The 8406-nt window shown below is 42.4% G+C and overlaps 1 protein-coding gene across 1 annotated transcript in view; it reads right to left on the bottom strand.

Moving 5' to 3' along the window:
* Positions 1 to 2478: 2478 nt before the first annotated feature.
* The window catches only part of KCNH1 (potassium voltage-gated channel subfamily H member 1), a gene marked incomplete at its 5' end in the record, with an annotated part of 167430 nt that continues 161502 nt past the window's right edge, over positions 2479 to 8406 (bottom strand). The window contains one exon of the mRNA XM_008641688.2: positions 2479 to 4612. The remainder of the gene's footprint in view (positions 4613 to 8406) is intronic.

Raw genomic sequence — 8406 nt, 5'->3', positions numbered from 1 at the left:
AGTCATCCTGTCTTTCAAGAACAGGACAGGTTATTTCTCCCAGCTGCCACGTACCAACACAGAAGTTGTGGTGAATTAGAACGAAAGAAGCACAGACTGAATCGTCTAGGTGAAAAATACTTGTATTGGCTGAGATTCTTTATATGTGTGTTGCAAATCAACCCCTGATACCACTGGCAGCAATAAATACCATAGCAACACAGCATCCTTCCCAGCATTTTCTGTTTGGATACACAGCCTTACTAACCAGCCTAACTCGTGGAGCAGAAGGCAAGCACAGAGAGCAGCTCATCAGCCAAGGTCTCCTCAGCCTCAGTGCTGGGGTGCAGCGGCAGCTTCTCACTGGGTGAGGAGCTCGGTGCGCTCTCTCCCCGAGTTTTGGGGGGGAAGGGGGGTGGTCTTCTGAGCACTGCCCTGCACCAGGCACACACACACTGCTGGGACATGCTGAACCAGAATAGTTGTGATGTTTCCTTAGTGCTGGGGGAGCAAATAAAACCCACTGCTATTGCACACGTGTGGGGGGAGGGATTTTCTGCGGTTCAGTCCCACTGGCTCTCACAGCACAGAAGAGCTGCTTTATGCTGGTTGTCTTTACTCCATTGCAAAAAAGCACCAGAGTGCTTCTGACATTAACACAGATACTAAAATGCACCACAGGACAACTAAAGAAGCACCATTACCAAATGCAGAATTTAAAGCTGTGTATGCAGCACTTACCTCCCCACAAGCCGATGCACTGCTGACTGCCCCCGGGGATCCCTGCTGCTGCCCTGGGGCTGCACACTCAGCCAGATAAAGACCCCACGTGCCTGGCAGGGGTCCCCAGCAGCTGGACACTAATTCATAGCCAAACAGAAGAACAATACCTGCAGCTGTTTCTGAGAAAAATCGGAAGCCACAGCACACTCCCTGTGCTCTAGAAACCTTCTGTCCCTGCTCTGAATGTGCTCCCAGGTGCAGGGAACGAGGAGCAGGGGCTGGTGCAGATGGGCCCGAGGCTGCTCACAGCTGCTGGGGCTGCAGCTGCCCAGCTGAGCCCAGGCCTGATGGGCAGCATGCAGAACATGGACCTTTGCAATCTGGCATGTGAATCTGGGCAAAAAGTGCTGTAGTTAATTACCTTTGGTTTGAAATGCTGTGGGGATGCTGAGGGGAGAGAAACTCTGATGGGGAACATTGAGTGGCCAGTGCTAACCCTCCTGCACTCACTGAAGCCTGGAGCACAGCCAGGGAGGCTGCGAAGAATGCAGGAGCAAAGAAAATAATGAAGAATCAGAAAATGAGCACAACAGCCTCTAGAGACCTCAAAAAAAACCCAAATAAACCAAAACCCAAGCAAAAGTACATGCCTTCACTATGGTAATTTTCCCTTTTCCAGTAAGTATAAGGACACTGTATAACATCACACAAAAGAAAGTTGGATTTTCACTCTGGCCTGAGAAACAATGTGAGTGACAAGAGATCCTGTCACACCACATACGACAGTGGATACTGAAATGGTGTTAAAAATAGCTCCCCATTGTGCTCCTTGGCTGCTCTCCGTACAGTTCCGCCCCAGCTCGGCAGTCTGAAAGCTTATGCTTTATTGCTGTTCTTTTAGAGATGAGACTGACAAGCCCCTGGAGTGCATTAATACAGGTGACAGCCACATTCACCAGACCCCTGAGCGAGAGGATGGAGAATGAACCACAAAAATGGCTGCAAAGCTCACGGGGCCCAGGCTGACATCCTGAAGACTAAAACTTTGTATAAACTTCCAGTGTGGCTAATGTCCATCCTGACCTGAAAGGATCTCCCATTCCCATGACCTCTGGTTATTGATTCCTTTGCTGAGGTAGCCAACAAAATAATATTCATTGCTGCCTGTTGCAGCAGTGTCACTGCCAAGTGACACACTGCTCGGGGGTTCCTCTGTGGGGTTTGTCTTTGTGTAAGTCCATGGTGAGGTCACTTTCTTCTGCAGCAGATGACAGGACAGCAGAAGCTTCTTTGATCTCTGGTTTCCATGAGCTTTGTAAAAGCTCTCAGATACTGCAGCAGTGAACACAGTCTAAAACACAGACCAACTACAGACACGTGTGCCCTCAGGACATGGGATGATCATTTCAGACAAGTCACAGCCAGTCCTCTGGTGATCTCTTTTTGCTCAGCAGATACCTGGACTAGACTTGAGGTCCACAGCACAGGACACTGCCTGGGGTGTCAGGATATTCCCTTTACAGAGCACCTGAGTTCAGTTTATAGTAAGCCTGGAAATGTGAATCCCTTTGCACTGATACACAGCAGAAAGGAATCTGAAAAAACAACCTGAATCATTTACAATCAGGGTAATAATATCCCACTGCTCCACTGATAACACTTGAGATACAAACCAACAGCAACAAAACTGCTAGCCAGAAGTTCCAGAGGGTAATTTAAAACTACCTTGTTGATCTTGTGAGCACATATTCAACACAGAGAAAAGCACACCAAAGCAACTGTAATGTATAAAATAGTTTATTACTATAATAAATAAAATTAAACTTTTTTTTTTACAAATATTATTTGTGCTTGTTTAAAAATGTTGACTAGGGATATCATTAATGGAGGTGGCTGCATTTGTATCTAAAACATTCCCAGACAGTGCATATACATACATACATACACACACTGTCTATCTACTGGCAGCTGCTTTGCTGACCACAAAAATAGTATCTACTCATTCTCTGTTTCTAGTCATGCTTCATTGAACAAAGTGACAAATGCAAAGAAAAAGAACTCAGAGTATTCGGTGGATTTCTGAAAGGATAAAAATGAGTGAAGTACATTGAAAAGCGCCAAAGCAACTGCATTAACTGCATATCAATCAAGTGTCCATGCAGTAGTGGCTAAATATTGAAACGCAGACAGGTCTCCAACAGATGTACAAATATTGATTGTATGTAGGTACAATAATATAACACATTCATTAGAAAACTCGGTATTTCTTTATATAGCAGTTCATCCTGATACAAGATTATTGAACTTCTTTCATCTACAGCTAAAATGATTCTTTTTCTATGTTAGTGGTCACAGATTTAGTGGGAAGAAGAAAAAAACCCATGAGCCTTTCAGAACAGTTAGTGAAAACCCTGAACTGTTTTGCTAATATTAGGCATTGGATCCAGTTACAGAGATGTTCTGGGATTACACATCAAATATGTTTACACAACACTCAACAATCAGCTTGAAACAAATTACAGTTGCAGGTAATTCACATTAGCTTTGTCGATCTGTAAAAAAAAAGTCTCTGAAACAAACACTTTTGCAATATGATGGGCTGGCTCCCTGATATACAAAAGTACTTAGACAATAGTTATGTCTCTTTGTTTTATGAGGGGAGAGGGCAATTGGAATAATTCATTATCCTAATAAGAAGGCAATAAGTGGAGAAAGAAATGTGATTACCAGCAAGTGATTTCCATTAGATTTAGAAAGCTAATCAAAGTGCTTCATCTTTAGGCAACACTGTAAATACTACAGAACATTAAGAAGGAAGAAGAATGGAATCACATTTTGAATTGTATCACTTATGAAAGGGTCTTAAGGCTAAATGCTGGATATATCTTATTGCAAAAAAAGCTTTATTTTTATTTAATTGAATCAATGCTTCCCACAACAATGTGGTCAAAATGATGTCAGATTGGAGGATACAGTATCCTACTGTGCCTCACCTCAAATTTCTGGAGCTTCCCCTGCATGGGACTCACTCTAAAAGGTTTGTCTTGATGTATCATAAGTGTCGCTAAAACACAGACTTTGTTATTGCCAATACACACACAGGAGACTATGTGGAAATGAAAAATTCAGAAGATGCTTTTACCACCTAACACCAGGACAAGAAAGCAGAGGTGCAGCAACCATGTGTTATGCTGCCCATGAAGAGAAGGATAGGCTCAGCACCTTTGAGACAACCCCTGGTACCAGAAAAAAATAAAGCCATCTATTCCACCATCTCTCTTGCAGAAAAAGCCATGAGAAACACTACCAGGGCAGCTTGGCTTCAGATACTGTGAGCAACAAACACCAGCTTATGAGTCTTATCCCCACCGACTAGGATACAGCATCTTTCCACTTTCACATGGATTTCTCTTTCCTGACTATCATGACCCTCACCAGATCTTCTTGCAGTCACACTATTTACCAGACTCACAGTATGAAGTTGAGGCCAGCTAGAAAAATCCAAAATCATGGCCTTATACGTTCAACAGATAACAAACAAGACACTAACAGGACACTCAGTGGATGTCTACTGGGAAGATTTAAGCTCCCTTCTTGGACTGGAATCAATGAGGAATGTGCTTTTACTTAACAGAAATGCAATCCATAGACTTACCTATACATAGATATTATATATATATGTGTGTGTATGTACACGCATCTGCACAAGTGTAATCATACACGTTGTTTATATAGTAAAGACAAATTATGTAGTAATTTTTTTTCACAGATTGGTTAAGAGTGATTGAAAATATATCACCAGATAGTCACAGTAAGTATCTTGTTCAGTTCATTAAAGGGAAGTACTGTAGAAACAGAACATCTCCTTCGAAGCTGTTAAACAGGGTGTTCGCTGGGATTCAGAGCAGAACTGTGGAAGAGATTTAAAGGAAGAATGGTGTTTTCAAAAGTATACTTGTAAAACCAGACAGAAGTAAATGTATCTGAACAAGGCAGGGGTGAGGGCTGGGGTTTGCTTTTTTTAATCCTTTTTTATGTGCTGCATATTTGTATTCTTTCTAACAATTTAAGCATGGACTTTCAGAAGTTCCCATTTGACCAAATCATAATACAGCTCCTTCTCTCAACTACCTTGACTGAAATTTAATTACACCATATAACCAAAATGGAACACATCATCTCTTTTAGAATGATGCAGGTCATTTAGCAGGTTGTTAAATGGCAGAAGCACTATGCCAGAACACAAACTCAGGTGTTGGGTTTTGCTTGGTTTTTTTCTTTCTATTATGTACAAGCATTTGCTTGTGAAGGGGCAGAGTCTTATTTTCAGAGATGCTTCATTTCTAAGCTGGAAAATAATTTAAGCAAAAAGGCGTAACCAACATGTAGAGAGGAACAAGAGAAAAAGGAAAAGCTGACAAATAAAATCAAAGAACAAGTAACATTTATGGTGGGTCCACATGCCATCCAGCCATAGGCATCTGTCTAAGTGTAAGGCTCAGGGGAGAAAGACAGATTTTTAACACAGGGGCTTTCAGCCACTCCTTAAAGGAAAAGTGCTGCATCAGCAGAGCCTGGGCACCACAGCACAGGTCCAGATTAGTCCAGGGTTCAAAGGAGTGGGCATGGATTTGTTCATTTTTTAACCACTCAGTAGTCCAGGGAATCCAAACACCAAAGCTCATCCCTAGGTGGTATTTTTTTTCAAATTCTCTTACAACAAATACAGGTTGCTGAGGGATGATGCACTCTCCTACGACCAGTTTTAGTGCCTGACAGTTCATAAAAATGGGCCTCGCCTCAGTTACAGCTGTACAGGTCTGAGTGACACTGACTGCTGTCAGGGCTCATCTGGAGCACCACCCTGAAGGTGTCATTTTAAGGAGCAGAGTTTCTCTGCCATTTCATGACTGTAACAAAATTAAATTTGGCCATAATCTTAAAATTTTAAGTGGAATTCAGCAGTGTGTTACAATCTTTGAAGGCTTTACAAATAATAAATGCCTTTATAGGCCATTGTAAGAGCCTGAAAAAAAGCCTTAGAAAAGGACTGGGTGCTGCACACCAGCAGGGTGGGAAGGAGTTCGGTATCATTCTGAGCATCAGGCTACACAAGGAGCATCCCCAGAAAATGGGGACTTGTCTGCCTTTGTTCACAGGCCTGGGTTATTATTACAATTAGGGGGCTTCTAGGGCTGGTCCTGCTGGGATTCCAGGCTGGGCAACCAGCAACAACAGAGTAACCTTTAACATATCCCTGAGGGCACACAAAAATATCACTGAGAAACATCAGTATCAGCAACAAAGGGACAGGTAACCTGCAACTGCACATTTAATCGTAGGTCTGCACTGCAATTCTGGAGACACTAGGCACATACTTGGGAGGTTGTAAACACTTCCTCCCTTGTCCCCCTGGGCTCATAAGATCATGTCCATGCTTATTCAACTGCAGGTAAATGAGTGACACTTTCACAAAGGACTTGATAAGACTTTCAGCCTTTCAAAAATTTTATGAAGGAAAGTGTTGTGAACATCATGCTGGTGAGGAATTTGCCTGGATCAGAAAACTGACTCCAAGGTAGTCTCAAAAAACTTGCTGGAACTTTTGGAAATCAATTACAAATCCTTGTGTATCAGTACACCTCGGGTTTACTTTGGTGGTAGTTACTGTCTAAGAAGACTAGAAAGAAAAAAAATCATGACAGAGTTTCTCACAGGAACTGTGGATGGATGGGTTTCTGTGGCAGCCCTGTTTTTGCAGGTAACTGCTGCCACTTACAGTGATTAAAGCACCAAACACAAACAGCATGGCTTTGGTCAGAGAGAGCCTTCCTCAGCACTGCAGGTCTGCAGTGAGCAACTAGAAAAGACAACAGGTACCACTGGAAAAACCTAAACATGGAACCAGAAATAAGTTAAGGAAGTGGCTTCTTGTTTTCAGACTAATCCACCTCCCTGCTTGCCTTTTCTTGTGGGAGGGAAGAAGGTGACCTACATATTTGAACCTGAGAGTTGCTTCTCAGGAGTATTTCAATCCTTGGCTATGAATTCGCCTCCCTCTGGGCACCTCCATACCAAACCAAGGAGTAAGACAATGAAAGCCAATCCTAAACCACCTGCCTCTGGACTTGGAAATGGTGGTGCTAGGCTTGGAATATTGTTATCTTAGAGAGCAAGGGCAGTTACTGCAGGAACAGATACAAACGAACACACTGCTGGCAGGACCTGAGCTGGGAGCTTTGCACAGGCACGGCCTCACCACTGTGCCACTCATCAGGGCACCTCCCACCTCCCTGGGGATGTCTGACACAGTTCTGCATTGCACTGTGCGAGCATCAGGCCAGCAGAAATCCTTAATACTGCTCACGTTCTTTGCCTCTTCTGTACTAAACATGAACAAAAATCTTCCCCCAGAAAATGCTGTGTTCCTTTGTAAATGACTCAGTACCAAGGAAAAAGAATGAGACTTAACACATACAGTGTTAAGACCTATTGCCATTAAAAATGAAAACCCCTTGGAGTGTGTGCCATACTTCTGAGCTCTAAGCTACTGTTAAGCAGTGAATATACCAGATCAGTGGAGTGAATAAATTGTGAATATACACCTATATCCCAAGGTGAGAACCCAAGTCTGTGCTACCCTATATGAATAATGAAGAGTAGTTTTGGTAAAGTGCTTCAATCTTCCTCTGAAAAAAGTTATGAAAATATAAGTTTTGGAAACATCTCCTTCTTTAAGAAGCAGATCTCTTTGTTTCCTTGCTACAATAGCACTTGCATACAGTAAGCACTGTATTTCTACCTCTACTATCCATTTGCTTCCAAGCTAGATTAGATCAGGAACAATACATCTGGATGTAGAGGAAAATGCCACAATCTAAAATTGTTAAAAATTCTGTGAAAGCCTTTGGCTACAATGAACTTTATCAAAACAGAAACTTCTGAATAATAATTTAACAAGAATTAAAAGAGCAGATTCATAGCAGAACAGGAGATAAATGCCACAGTATATTTTCATTGGGAAGCAAATCTGCAGGACCTGTTAGCGATGTTCCAAATATGTTGTGCCATGGGCTGCTCTCAGATACACTGCACACCCCAACCTCTGGCCTCCAGCAGCTGGAGTTGAAAGCAAAAGTATCAAATGTTGAAAGGCATCTGAGACAGAAGTCAAGTTTTTGAAAAAACATTAAAAGTTTTGAAAAAACATGTCCTTGATTCAGTGAATGACAGTGTGGAAGGTCCCACTTATTAACAGATCTGGAATACTGTGGCTATTTTTGAAGATGTTGCTAAATGTAATTGTTTTAGCAATATGTCAGTTTGAAATTAAAAAGTACAATTTTTTTCATCTTGTTAGCCCTTCGTTGACTGCCCAAAAGAAACTTCAGCACACAATGAAATACATGTCTCCTACTGCTTCTTGCATTATTACAGATAAATGAAAATATACTGTGACATCCAACATGCTGTAGAGATGACTGAGACAGTGACAGCAGCAACAAAACAAAAAAAACAAACAACCCACCAAACACTGAAAATATAAGCACCCTGGCAAGTGCTTATTCATATAGGCATAACCCAAGCTAGGGACATAAGGCATGCTCCAAAAACCTCAGAGGTCACCTGGGGCTCACAGGGACGGCTGCTGCTGTCAGAATTCTTATTCCAACCTCCCGGGGCGGGGGGGGGGGGGGGGGGGCA

This window comes from Corvus brachyrhynchos, unplaced genomic scaffold (genome assembly GCF_000691975.1).
Source record: "Corvus brachyrhynchos isolate BGI_N302 unplaced genomic scaffold, ASM69197v1 scaffold258, whole genome shotgun sequence".
Lineage (NCBI taxonomy): Eukaryota > Metazoa > Chordata > Aves > Passeriformes > Corvidae > Corvus > Corvus brachyrhynchos.
The sequence above is the reverse complement of the archived record's forward strand: the minus strand, read 5'-3'. Positions and strand labels throughout refer to the sequence as shown.